Here is a 13,940-nt window from a genome sequence, read left to right on the forward strand (position 1 = left end):
CCAAGGGTCAAGGCTAAACAGACAAGACTATACTTAGTTTTCATTCTGTGGCAGTATCTGATTTTCTCAGCAGCCTTGGGAGCCTGGGAGCCAGTGCCTTCCTTACCCAGCATCCCTAATGTGCCCGTCTCAAGAGGGAACGACCTGTTGGAACCCCAGCTTCAGCTTCCCCATGGCTTCCCCAGCTGGCTTGTTGCAGCAAGGATGCCAGGTCTCTCTGGTCCCAGGGCTGGGTGGGGCCTGGGTATCTGCATTTCTAATGAGCTCCCCGGTGCTACCCCTGGGGCTGTCCCAAAGCCTTGGGAGGCTCTGCCCCAGCAGTTTCCAGTCTTGGCACCAGGCAGAAGCACCTGCTGGCGCTTAGGAGAAGAATTGTCTGGGGCTGGAGTCTGACTCAGGTGTGGCCGGCGTGCCAGAGACTAGTCAGCCCCCATTACACCAGATGTCTGTGTTTCTGCTGCCTGAGACAGCCTTAGGGCTGGAACCCTTAGGGCTCTGCAGAGTCTGAGTTTTACTCTGGAAAGTCTTTTTTTTAAAAAAGTGATTTATTAGGGCTGGAGAGATGGCTCAATGGTTAAGAGCACTGACTGCTCTTCTGGAGGTCCTGAATTCAAATTCCACGGTCTGTAATTGGATCCAATGCCCTCTTCTGGTGTGTCTGAAGACAGCAATGGTGTACTCATATAAATAAATAAATAAATAAATAAATAAATAAATGATTAATTAATTTATAAGTGTAAATGGGTGTTTTTTGTCTTCTCGTATGTATGTGTACCATGTCTAATGCTCAGGGAGGTCAGATGATGGCATTGGATTCCCTGGGACTGCGGTTATAGATGGTTCTGTACATCATGTGGATGCTGGGAACAGAACCAGGGTCCTCTATAAGAACAAGTGTTGGGGTTGGGGATTTAGCTCAGTGGTAGAGCGCTTGCCTAGCAAGTGCAAGGCCCTGGGTTCGGTCCTCAGCTCCGAGGGAAAAAAAAAAAAAGAACAATAAGTGTTCTTAACCACTGAGCCATCTCTCCAGCTCGGGGGAAGTATTACTACTTATATAACATGACTCCAGCCAGGGCTGAGGCTGAAGCAGCTTCACTTTTTTCCCCAGCCTGCTTTTGTATCATTCTAGGTACATCCAAAAAACATGGTCAGTTCTTAGATCAAAGACAAAGTAATCAAGAGTAGCAGTAAACAAAGCCCCAGGTCACTGTTTCTAATACTCTTCTCTGAGCCTACTTCTTTGTCCGAGCCCGGTGGCAAAAGCCAAATCCCTAGAAGTGGGTCCAAAAACTCTCCACAGGTAGAGACAGGAGTTGAGTGGTTGGGTGGGTAGCTCAGTGGTTAAGAGTGCTTGCTGCTCTTCCAGAAGACTGAGGTTCGAATCCCAGCAGCCACATGGCCTCTCACAGGTGTGGGTAATTCCATTGCGGGGGAGGGGGAGCGGTGGTGTGTGGAATCTGCTGCCCCCTTCTGGCCTTCTCAGGTACTGCATGCACATAGTGCATATACATACAAAACACACATACACATACATTTTTGTAAAGTCTTAATTTAAAAAATTAGTGTGTGTGTGTGTGTGTGTATTCTCTATGTTAAATAAGTTATTAGTGTTTGTATGTGCATGTGGTGGCCAGATAGTTTTAGGCTCTGTCCACATCTTTTTGAGATTGGAAGTGACACTGTGTTTTGCTGTATGTGGAGTTTGGTCAAGAGGACAGCATTGAGTAGGACCCAAACACTGGACACATGGGCAGTCAGGCTTGCTCCCGAGTGTGTGAACCTGGACCTATTGTTTCTCAACAAGCTGCCTCAAACCAGGTACCTTGAATCAGACACCAGGTGCCGTCCTGATTTGCATGGTGACCTAGGAGTATTTCCAAGGGTGGTTCTGGTTCAAGGCATCCCATGAGGCTGCAGTTATATGGGAGAGGGACTGTGCACTTGGAGTCTAGACAACCAGAGGCCCCTTGGGGTAGTAGATTTCTCTGCCTTTTGTAACTGGCTTCTGAGGGGAGATCCCTGTGTCCTTTCCAAGCGGTGGTTCTCGCCTATGGGTCACAAGCCCCAAGAGATAATCAGAAAACACAGAAGTTTACATGTTAAGATTCATAACAGTAGCAAACTTACAGCTGAGAGGTAGCAACAAAAACAATTTTCTGGCTGGGTGGGTGGCTGCAACATGAGGAAATTGTATTAGGAAGGTTGAGAACCACTGATTGAGAGGCTGTTGAAGATCCACGAGAAGGAAACTCAGGATTCTGCCTCATCCTAGGACTGCAGACAGTGTGTCAAATATAGCTGACAGAGGCTGAGGGGCCTGGAGGAGAGCCCTCTCACCGCCAGAGAAGAAGAGGGGCGCTCAGCAGTGCGTGGTTTGTACCCCGTGATACCCTCCTTAGAGACAGGCACACAACTGGATGGATGACCAGAGCATGGACAGGGAGCGGTTCAGACACTAGCGTGATCTCCAAGGAGGATTCTGCTAATGTTGACAGGGACAGAGCTGGAAAGGAGCAGGTGATGAGAAAAGCCACCGCGAGCACCCTGTCACAGAGCACACCTCCTTTTAAATTCCTTTTCTCCTCAGCTTGAAGATAAATTGCATTTATTTAAAGCCCCTGGCCTTTGCGCCCCTGAGAACTCTTGTCCCCAGAGTGGGTCAGGCTGACACAGAACCTTAGCAATGGTTGACCTGCCCCCTTAAGCCTCTCTTGTCTGATGTGATGTCCACTTCTTGGTGTCTCCTGTACGTGTGGATTTGGCCTGCCAGAAATCCAGGCACCTCTCCCCTGTATACCGCTGCAGGCCTGGCTTTGTGGCCTGGACCATTTAGGAGTATGGTGCCTTCCCGCTGGTTCCACATGGAGGGGCCTCAGAACAGTGCTTCTGTGATTTGCCTCAGGCTGAGGGAGCAGGCAAAGCTCTTTCCAGGATTTGGGGACAGGAGGACCTGAGAGACAACCCAGGAAATTCTTGGTTGTCTTAAGTAAGATACGCTCGGTCGGTCGCAGTTACAAAGAACAGTGAGGCAACTTCCGGCTGCCCATCCCTGGATCTGTGGAGGATGGATGTCCAGGCGCGGTTACCACTGGCAACATGTACTATCTTTGTGGTCTGTCAGCTCTGTGTCGTGGGCGGGTTAATATCCCTGAGACCGACACCAACCTCCCCTCAGCTCTCTCCTGTTCTATCTCCTCCTCTGTCTTCTGTTCTCCTGGATGGCACCGCGTCAGCTTCATCTCCACGGCTCTATGCTTGAATGACAGAGTTCCAGGCAGGTGTTGCTGGTCAGAGGTGTTGCTAAGAAGCAACTGTAGACAAGGTTATGTGAGCAGCACCCTCACCGGGCACGAGACTGACGCTGGCATTGGTCCCAGCACATAGTAGGGCAGTGCTGTGTCCTCCGCCATTGTTGAGCTGTATTCCTCCATTGTTGGTGGTTTTAGGTGAAATGACCACTCCTTTTGGAGCACAGGGGAGGATGCTCCCACCGACCAAGACTGTTCTTCTTGGGAACCCTGCCCCCGCTTTCAGGGAAGCCCTTCTCTGTGCTCCCTCCCATCCAGAGCTCCTCCGTTCACCATGGCTGCTTTGTAGCAGTGGGGCCCCCTCTGGCTCATGAATGCAGCATCCTGTGCTGGGCTGGGGACTCCAGGGGACAATTTCTTTCCATCGTTTTTTGTAAACATCTTCCTTTATTCTTTAACGTGCATCATGGGGTGTTTGATTCCTTTTAAACCCCTACCCTCCCAAATCTGAACCCACACTGCAAGTTTTGACCCAGGAGGCCCTGCCCTAGAATCTGTCCCTGGCCTTGGTCCTGCCTGCAGCGGGAACACGCAGGGGCTGTCTGCCTTCTACTTGCACATCTGTATTTCTCCCTCTCAGGCACCGTCTGCCAGGAAAAGGTATCTGTTTAATATTCAGTCCTCATGCGGGCTCCCTAGAGTTCAGCTTATAGTCCCCTGATCCAGCACAGTCTCAGGGAACTGGGCTCTGTGCTGACTCCTGCCTGATATGAGGGTCAGAGCTAAGGTCAAAAGTCTGTTCCCTCATCTACCCAGACAGTCCAAACCCATACGCATGGGACTAGAAGGTTGGAATATCTGGAGATACAATTCTACTGTCTTAAAGTGGAGACGAAGAACTGTGTCCATTCAGGGGAAAGCAGAGCTTACAGGAACCCCCACATCTGTGTTCCTGCTTGCACACAACACAGCCATGATCACCGCCCCAGCTTCCAGGCCCGGGCCAGGTTCCCTTACCATGGTTGCTGGTCCCCACCTCTCTCTATGGTGTCTGACAGCCTGTGACCTGAAGTCCTACACTGGTTTCTCCCAGGCTGATGATGGCGTCGGTGATAGGATGAGACTGCCCAACTTGTGTCTGTCCCACCTCTGTTTCAGGAGCTCAGAATGTGACTGATTTCACAGGTGCAGAGCCGGAGGAAGTGCGCCACAAGTGTCTCACTCATCCATTCCGCCCACTGCCCCCAGGGTTTTTAGATGAAGCTTTGAACTTTAGAGTTGATACTGGACCTAGGGGTTTGGGATGTGTTCTGCCCCTGGGGATACGGATTTTCATAGTTATGGACTGAATGTTTGTGTGGACATAGTGGTGAACTATAATCCCAAATGTGGGTGAGACTTTTGAAGACAACTAGCTGGTGAGGCCGAGGCCCCAGGAGTGGGGTTAATGCCCTATCAGAGCCCCTGGAGAGTTTGCTCCTGTGTTTTCTGCTCTCTGGAACCCAAAAGAGGTCTCTCCAGAGACTGACGCTACAGCATCTAGCCTTAGATAGAGAGTACTTAGCCTCCAAGTCCTTGGTGAGTGATACTTTGTTTTTTTTGTTTGTTTGTTTTGTTTTTTAAGATTTATTTATTTTATTTATATGAGTACACTGTTGCTGTCTTCAGACACACCAGAAGAGCGCATCGGATCCCATTACAGATGGTTGTGAGCCACCATGTGGTTGCTGGGAATTGAACTCAGGACCTCTGGAAGAGCAGTGGGTGCTCTTAACCGTTGAGCCATCTCTCCAGCCCTGAGTGATACTTTGTATCCAACCAAGTTGAAGTTACTGGGAAGCCAATGTGTAGGCCAATGGTTACTTAGTGTTCAGGAAATTGGCCAGACAAATTTGAAGTGCCCTGTGTTAGAATAAGCCAGGTACCCTTGGGGCTACGGAAGTATCAAAGGACTTAGTCTCTGTGGACACAACCCGATTCCTAAGTTGTCTGTTCCCTCTTGTCTCATGGCAATCCTGCCGTTAGGCCTTCCCCCTTGCCCTGTCCAGAAAGCTCAGCTCTCGTCCTTGCTGCCCTCCATGTGCAGCTCATGCTTACAATACATCTGGGATTGGCCAGGGTGTTGTCTTGGAAAGGGGCCTCTAGACGTCCTGTGGGCTCTGCTGATGCAGCTGTAGGCTTGGGTGGTGCTCTTGGGGGAAGCAGGTGGGCAGAACTCTTACAGACTCAGGCTAGGTCTGGTGGAGACAGCACCTGCCCGTGCCTGCTGCCTTGGGATCTGTGCATCTCCACTGGGTCAGGGCAGGGAGCATCCATGGGACTTGCTGACCTCAGTGAGAGACTGAAACAAGAGACAGTGGGGGCTGGGACTAGTCAGTTCTGGTAAACTAGTCAGTTAGGGGTCAAACAACCTTTTCACAGGGTTTGCCTAAGACCATCAGAAAACACCAACATTTATGTTACGATCCAGAACTGTAGCAAAATTACAGTTATGAAGGAGCAACAAAAATAATCTTATGGTTGGGAGTCAGCACAACATAAAGAAGCGTATTAAAGGGCTGCAGCATTAGGAAGGTTGAGAGCCACTGTGGTAAGCTCACTTAGACCTACTGTGCTGGCACTGGGCCCTTCCCTCTCCCTCTTTAGGGAAAGGGCTGAGTATCATGTCCTGTGCAAGAGTCAGAGAACATGTTGCTTGGTGCCTACATGCCTCTGTCGGTGGCTAGCAAGAGGCCAGGGGACACAAGTGTCTACCGATATGGTATGCATAGAACCATATCCATGTTTTATATAATGTGTGTGAGGCCACACAGTTTGGCTGCAGTGTACCGGGACACTACATGATAACCTGTGAAGGAGCTTAGGTTGATTTCCATTTCTTTCTCAGTGTGAGATGAAGCATCAACAATGGGCCCATTAATGTATAATGAGAAAAATAAGATGATATTTAAAAGCCAGAGTCTGTCTAGCAATGTATTTGCTGAGATTGATAGCTGGGGAACTGTCACAGACCACTGGGAAAGCTTCATGGCTGACCCAGGGCTTCCAATCCCTTAGCAGGGATGAGTTGCAAGCACTCAATGAGCTGTTGTCTTCACTTTAACCAACTGCAGGGATCACATAGGCACTCCTTGTTGCCAACCAGCAACGTGGACTTTGGGTCATGGCTACAGTTTCACAGCTCTGCCTAAGAAAAGAACCACTCACTGGAACCGCAGTGTGACCAGTGTCATGTGTTTGTGGGTGATCGCCATCCCTAGGTGTGATGAGGTGCGGTCAACCCGGGGTCCCCATCCTCACTGACCTGCTTCCCCAGGCCTCCCCACTCCAGCATGGCTGGTGAAACCCACCATCTTCAAGTTGCTGATTTGATTCCTGATGTTGCACTCCACGACTGGCTCTCACCCGGGTACTGCTACCCTCAATAGCTTCTTTGTATCTCTTTGCGATGGTCGTGGTTTTAAACCCGAGGCACTATACCTCCCTCAATTCTTAAGCTGAAGTTGTGAACCCATAGACCTGTGGATGTGACCACAGTAGCCACATTTAGAGGCATGATAGGGTTAACACTGGCTTACTGCCATGGCCCTGATCCACTGTGACTAGTATGTTAGATCTTTTGTCTTAGTTGCTTTGTTGCTGTTTTTTTTTTTTTTTAATTGCTGTAACAAACAACTGGACACACACAGCCTAAAAGGAAAGGTTTATCTTGGCTACAGTTTAGAATATACAGTCTGTGATGTCAGGAAGCTAGGTTGGCAAGAACAAGAGGCACTCATACACCTTGGCAGTCAGGAAGCGTCATATGATAATTGCTCAGATTCCTCTCTCTCTTTCTCTCTCTCTCTCTCTCTCCTTCCTTCTCTGTCTCTGTCTGTCTCTGTCTCTGTCTCTGTCTCTCTCTCTCTCTCTGTCTCTCTCTCTCTCTCTCCATCTCTCCCCCTTGGTTTTTCTTTTTCTTTTTTTTTTTTTGCCCCCCCGAGCTGGGGACCTTGGTTTTTCAATATAGGGTTTCTTTATGTGGCCCTGGCTGTCCTGGAACTCCCTCTGTAGACCAGGCTGGCCTTGAACTCACAGAGATCCTCCTGCTTCTGCCTCCGAAGTGCTGGGATTAAAGATCTGCACCACAACTGCCTGGCCACTTTCCCTTTTTTATGCAGTGCAGGACCCCAGCCCACGGAATAGGGCTTCCCACATTCAGGGTAAGTCTTCTACCCTCACGGACATGCCCTGAGATTTGTCTGTCAGGAAGGGTGATCCATCAAGGTTACAATAAATGCTAACCATCCCAGGAAAGAAGTTTTTGTTGTTGTTTTAAAGAGTAGAGAAGACCTAAGAAAACTAACCTGTATTCACAAAGAAGTCCTTCCTTCTATCTAGAAGAAAATAATGAGGAGCTGGAGGATAGATTCCCCAGGTACCACAGAAGTGTGTCCACCCTCCCTGAACTTCTAGAGATCCCTTCCAGAACACTACACACTCACCCTCTGCCCTGGGCACTGGCTGCCAGGGACACATATACTTAGAGTCCAGAGAAAGCCGCTGTGAAAACCTTGTCAGGCCAATAACCAGCAGGGGCCCAATGCTCAGTTCCAGCTGACAGCTCAGATCAGCTCCAGCCCCTTCCTGCTCCTGGCTAGGCCCTTCTGGAAGCTTCAAACAAGTGGTTCCAGTTCTCTATTCTTCTCTCTGGTAAGCCAAGACAACCTCTCTTCCATTCTCTTCCTGGTTGCTCAGCCTGATCTCAGCGACCCCAAGCCATGGTGGGGATGCTCGGACCTGTCAGGGACCTCCCCCAGCCCAGGCATCTCCTCCTCCCCGCAGACCGGCTGACCCTGGAGTGAGGGCAGGGGCGCACGGACTTTCAGGATGGGTCTGGCAGGAGCGCTCCCCGGCCCCAGGCCTCTCTTCGTTGGGGTGACTCAGGCAACCGTAGCCCTTTGTTGGGGTGCAGGCCGGGGCCGCCGCCCGGGGTGCCGCTAATTACAGCCCGCCCGAGCCTTTGAAGTGCTGCGCCCGCGCCCTAATTGCGCTTCCCGCCAGCTGCGCCGCCCTCCGCGGCCGCCTGCCGGGGAAAGCACCGCGAGCCGCCAGGCGCTTTTATGGGGCTCACGGTAATGCGGGTTAATCTGCAAAGAATTTTAAGAACATGCTTCATGCAGCGGGCTTTGCTGGAGGGGACCCAGAGGCCTCGCAAGCCGGAAATGAACATGGGACCCCGGGCAGGGTGGCCTCTGGCACTAGTCCTGCCTTGCCATCTGTCCTCCCCACTGCAGATGTGTGGAACCGGGTGACTCTACTGTCCCAGTCCCAAAGTGGCGACTTCAGTGTCAGTTAAACAGTTAGGCTTCTACGGATGTGTCACCTTTCAGGGACACACGCAGATTTGAGTCTAAGTGCTATGCTAAAACCAGTGGCTGAGTGCATCCGGAACTGGAGCCGCTCTCTCTATGCTCCCTTTGGATGCTGTCCCAGAAAACAGGGTCCCGGCCTTTGAGCCACGGTGACTCCAGCAGGCAGCTGACTTCTAGAAATTATCCCAGGAGTCGGGACAGGGACATTTCTCCTGGCAAGACAGAGGGAGGGACCTTCTCTCAGACTGGCACACGTCTGCTTCTCCACAGTATCCTGACGCTGGGAGCAGTCCAATGACTCCAGGAAACTCCTGGCTGCTCCTTAAACTGCTAGCGTGACTTTCCCTGGCTAGGGTTGTTCATGCTGAAGAGCTCCACAGACATCGAAGAGGTGCTATAGGCAACACAAGCAAGTACCCAACGCCACTCACCCCTACCCAGAGAGCAAAAGGACCCCCATCAGGCCTCGCCTGCTATCCTCACACCAGAACTGGTCCTTTCTTTTTAAGAGGCAGAGTCGGAGTTTAAGAGAGAATTTTCCGGAGATTTAACTGTGGCTATTGAGAGGAATTGGGCTGGGGCATGAGTAGACACCCCGAATCTTGTGCATGCTTTCAAGGAGTTACTCAGAACACAGTTCTAGGCTTCGATGAACCGCAGTAGGAAGAGTTCTCTTCCTCCGGTACTACCGTGAAGCTCCAGCTCAGAAGAAACCCAGAGGGTCTGCTTGGCCTCCTCTCCCAGGGCCACACCCCTCTACGAATCCTTTGAAGGTTTGCCTTAGACCAGAGCTAAGGAGCCTCCACCCCAACGCCCCTGCAAGCTATGATCATCAGGGCTCTCTAGACAAGCGGAGCTGACAGGTGTGTGTGTCTGTGTGCAGTTGCAGACACAAGCACATATATGGACGGGTGCTCCTCTAGACAGGAGAGGTGTTTATTTTAGGAATTGACTCATGGGACTGACGGTGGGGGGTGGGGTGGCAAGTTCAGACTGCTGCTGGAGACCTGGGTGGGAGTAGGGGGGGATGAGGGGGCGGGAGGAGAAGAGTTGGTACAGTCGGAGCTGGAGGCCCGCTTCTGGAAGGAGTTCCTCTTCTTGGGGGGGTGGGCGGTTCAAATTTTGCCTTGTGACCTTTAGTGGATTGGATGGGGTCCACCCACGTAGCTAAAAAAATCCCTTCACTGCAATATCTGGGCATCTTGGACCAAGTATCTGAGAGCTATGGCAACAACACTTAATGCAAAAACTCGCCATCATGTTAGCAAACTTCAGAACACATACTGTCTCCATCTACAAGCTTCTTCCTAGGGTTGTTTCCAGGGTCCTGGAAGCCTGGGTGTCTCTCCCAAGAGCATGGAGCCTCCCTTTCCTTCCAATGGGGTTGGGACAATATTGAATGCTACCTCCCCTTCTTGTCCAGTGATGAAGAGGCAAGGGGTGAAGATGGGTTTAGGGTAGGGAATTGGGGGTGCATTCTTGTATTCAGGGAACACTGCGGCCTCATTTTATATGTGGTTCACTGTTGACCCTCCAGGGCCTCACGATGGGTGGGTATATGCACCACGTTGGACCATTTCAGGGCTGTGTCAGATGTCTCCCAACTTCCCAAACCACGGCCCTTGAATAGGCTTTTTTTTTTTTTTCCCATTTAAAAACGTTGGGTTTCATAAGTGTACAGGCCAGCTTGTGGGAAGCTGACCAAGATCATGTAGGAGATACAAGGGACCACTCTGGTTTCTACACTTCATTCTGCTCGCAGAATAATTATTAAGTTGTTTCATATACAATTTCTCGTATGACGTTTTGGAAGTTCTTTATTGTAGAGATAATCCTTGTCTGGTGACAAACAGAAGCCAGGATGATCTCTCTGGACCTCCATGCTGGATAAATTCCATTTCCTATTGAGACGTGGGTGTCCTTCTTTATTTCTGAGGTAATGTTCCTATTATACCTGCAGTGTCTGGTGGCCCCTGATGCATCAGGAAATCTGGGGACATGCTTCCTTTAGAATGCCGTGAGGTTACAGAGGAGTGGGAGGGTGTCACAGCAAAGCTCCTGAGGCACCGAGTTTAGGGTTGACCCTTCTGTTAGAGAACCGTATTGATGTGCAGGTGGCTTCACTACCCGCATTGACCCTGCTGGCGGAAGCCATCTTTCCCTTGTATAGGATTTCGTGGTAGAGTTGTGAGGTGGGAATCCGCATGTTGGTGTCTGCACAGACAAGTGAGGGAGAGAGGCCTAGGCAGAGCTGATTGGCTGGGGCAATTTGAGAACGAGGACCAGGAGAGCAATGGATTCCAAGGAAAACGGGATTTGCAGTACATAAACAATCAAAAACACATCCGCACCTAACAACGTGGCACCAAAGCACATACAGCCAGAGTTCTGAGGAGAAATGAAACCAAAGTCAGAGCCCAACACACGGCAGTAGCAGAGATTGCTGTGTTGGTAGTGCTGGTAAAAGCGTAAACTCTGTGGAGGAGGAAAAAAAGCAAGACTGAGTCCGTCCATTCAAAATATGCATAAACATACTAATCAAAACCCAGAAAGGAAAAGCTATATAACAGTAAAGTGCCAAGTCTAGGGAGAAAATGTAAGCATTCTGTAAAACCTTGTCTCCAAAGACATTTTAATATACATTTAGGAAGAATCCTGGAGATATATATATATATATATATATATATATATATATATCACACCACAATAAATTAGATGATGATGTGACAAAGTTAGCATGACCAGAAAACAAGAATACGAAATATTAACCATGTGCAAGAATAAAATTTCATGTGCAAAGCACATATGTGCACTCACACACATATATATCCACCAACACACACACCATATGCCACATATACATAGAGACCATAAACAAACATACATACATATATATACACATACTGTGCACACACACACACAAACATACATGTGCACACATTGCATACATACAAAGAAATTATGTTTGCCACAATGATAACATCATCCCTGAATGAGTTCACTTCTTGGCAAACTAGCTGGCCATATGTTCCCAAGATCCTCCTGTCTCCCCGTCCCCAGGGCCGGGACCACAGGCGTGTAGACACGTGTTGACGCTAAGGATCTGAATGCCGAGCCTCATTCTTGTACATCAAGATGTTTATCTGCCGGGCCATCTCCCCAGCCCAATTCCTGTAATACTTTGCTTACTATTTAATGTTGGTTTGGAAGTTTTTTTTGTTTTTTTTTATTAACTTGAGGGTTTGGAAGTTTTAAATAGGGTTATTTTTAATTTTATTTTTATTTTGTGACAGTCTGGCTGTGCTGCGCTTAAACTCCCAGGTTCAAGTGATCCTCCTGCCTCGGTTTCCTAAGTAGCTGTACTACTACAGGTGTGTGCTATTACACCCGGCTATGGGGACAACGATATAGGTGAGAGCTGCCAACGCTTGTTTTTGTTTTCGAGACAGGGTCTTACTGTATTTCAGGTTAGCAGCTCATTCTGTAGTACACTAACTACTTTTTAATCCCCTTGAAACTGGGTCTTTAGCCGGTCTCGAACTTGGAAGTAAGCAAGGCTGCCTGGCTGGTGAGGCCCAGAGATCTATCTGGTTACCTCTGCCTCCCCAGGGCTGGGATTATTATGCCTAGGCCATTATACCCAGCCTTTTCCTTCTGGGCTCTGGGATTGACTCCAGTCTTGTTTGTAAGGGAGGTGCTTTTGCAGACTGAGCCAGTGTCCTTAGCTCCTGTGGGTACATCTCTGAAAAGGAGAGCTAGTGCGTATATACTTTATCAAGCAGTGCCAACGTGATGCTGGCAGAAGAAACGGGCATCCTAGAATGGAGGGCGGGAGAGCCCATGGAATGATAACACAGCATAGGGTAGCGGTAACAGATGGGCCACACCTTGGGCAGTTGAAGACTGAGCTGAGCTGACGTGCATGGCAGCTGTGAAGGTTGTGTCTCAGGACCCGTTACATCTTAGAGAAAATGATGGTGAATGGTGGAAAGACTGGGTTTGCATTATCTGAAGAGCCCAGATCTTTCTGACACAAGCAGACTGTGTCACAGGGACAGAAGGCAGGGCATGGCCTGATTTCTGGGAGAGGGAGAAAGGCAAAGAGAAGGTCTGCGATCTAACCAATGTTCCTTCCCTTTCCTCCTTACTTCTCTCCCTCCCTCTCTTCTTCCTTTCTCTCCCTCCCCCTCTCTCTTTTTCTCTCTCCCCATTTTCTTTTCTTTCTTCCCAACCAACAAGGTCACCAATAGCCCAGGCTAGCTTTAAACAAGTTGTTTAGTTAGCCTAGGAATACCCTGAACATCTGATCCTCCACCTCCTTGAGTCCCTGGATTTTAGGAGTGCTCTACTGCATCTGGTTTAGGGGATGCTGGGGATTGAACTTGGGAACCAGGCGATTTCTCAGTCAATTGAGCTACATCTTCACCTCTTGGAAGGTTTTCTTTTTCTACCAAACTGGGCTGGGCTGTCCTTGCCTGTGAGATCCGTTAACAGGCAGGGAGCTCAGGTGTGGATGAACTGTGTGAGGTTCAGGTCAATCACAGACATCTCTGATATACAGTCCCCTCTTATGTTGCTCTTGGCCCACATCTGTGACTCTTTCCTGCATGTAGGAGAAGCGATTTCTGTTGCAAAATCAACTTGGAAAAAAAAAAACTGGGGAAGAGATATGAGCATTTTTCTCTCTTACCAGCATCTCCAGATGCACACGGAGGCTTGGGCTGTCCTGTCTCTGAGGGCTTGGAAGTCGACATGCCTGAGACCTGTTGTTTTATCCAGGTCACATCTGCGGTCATGCCATTTCCAGATGTGGAGTTTCAGAGATTCCTATGGTGTTAAAGTCTCACAGTCAGGATCCCAACACTAAGGTAGCTGCTGTGGGGCTTTGCATGAGAGTTCCAGTAACTCTTGCCTGCCGCCCGAGACAGGGGTGTGTGACTGCAGCAAATGTAACAAGGAGGGAGTTTTCCCAAGGGAGCATAATTTTAATTCCTCAAATCAGGCTGTTTCAAAAAACCAAAAAACCGACACTGTCTCATTTAATGAAAGGAGACGGAGGGCAGCTGGCTGCATGGAACTCTCCAGTCCTGCAACCCTGTGACCCTGCACGGGTGCCAGCTGCCCATCCTGCAGAAGTCACCTCTGTACCCCACCCAGGGTGTGCCTCTGGTGGTTACCACCACTACCTGCAGCTGGGCTGGGAGGGGCCCTGGTCCAGGACAAAGTGTTCCTCAGCTGGGAAAGAGACTGCATGGCATTGCCTCCCCCTCAGACCAGGCTGCTCCCCTCTTCCCTCAGACCAGGCTGGTCTCCTCTCCCCTCAGACCAGGCTGGTCAC

Source organism: Rattus rattus, chromosome 18 (assembly GCF_011064425.1).
Source record: "Rattus rattus isolate New Zealand chromosome 18, Rrattus_CSIRO_v1, whole genome shotgun sequence".
NCBI lineage: Eukaryota > Metazoa > Chordata > Mammalia > Rodentia > Muridae > Rattus > Rattus rattus.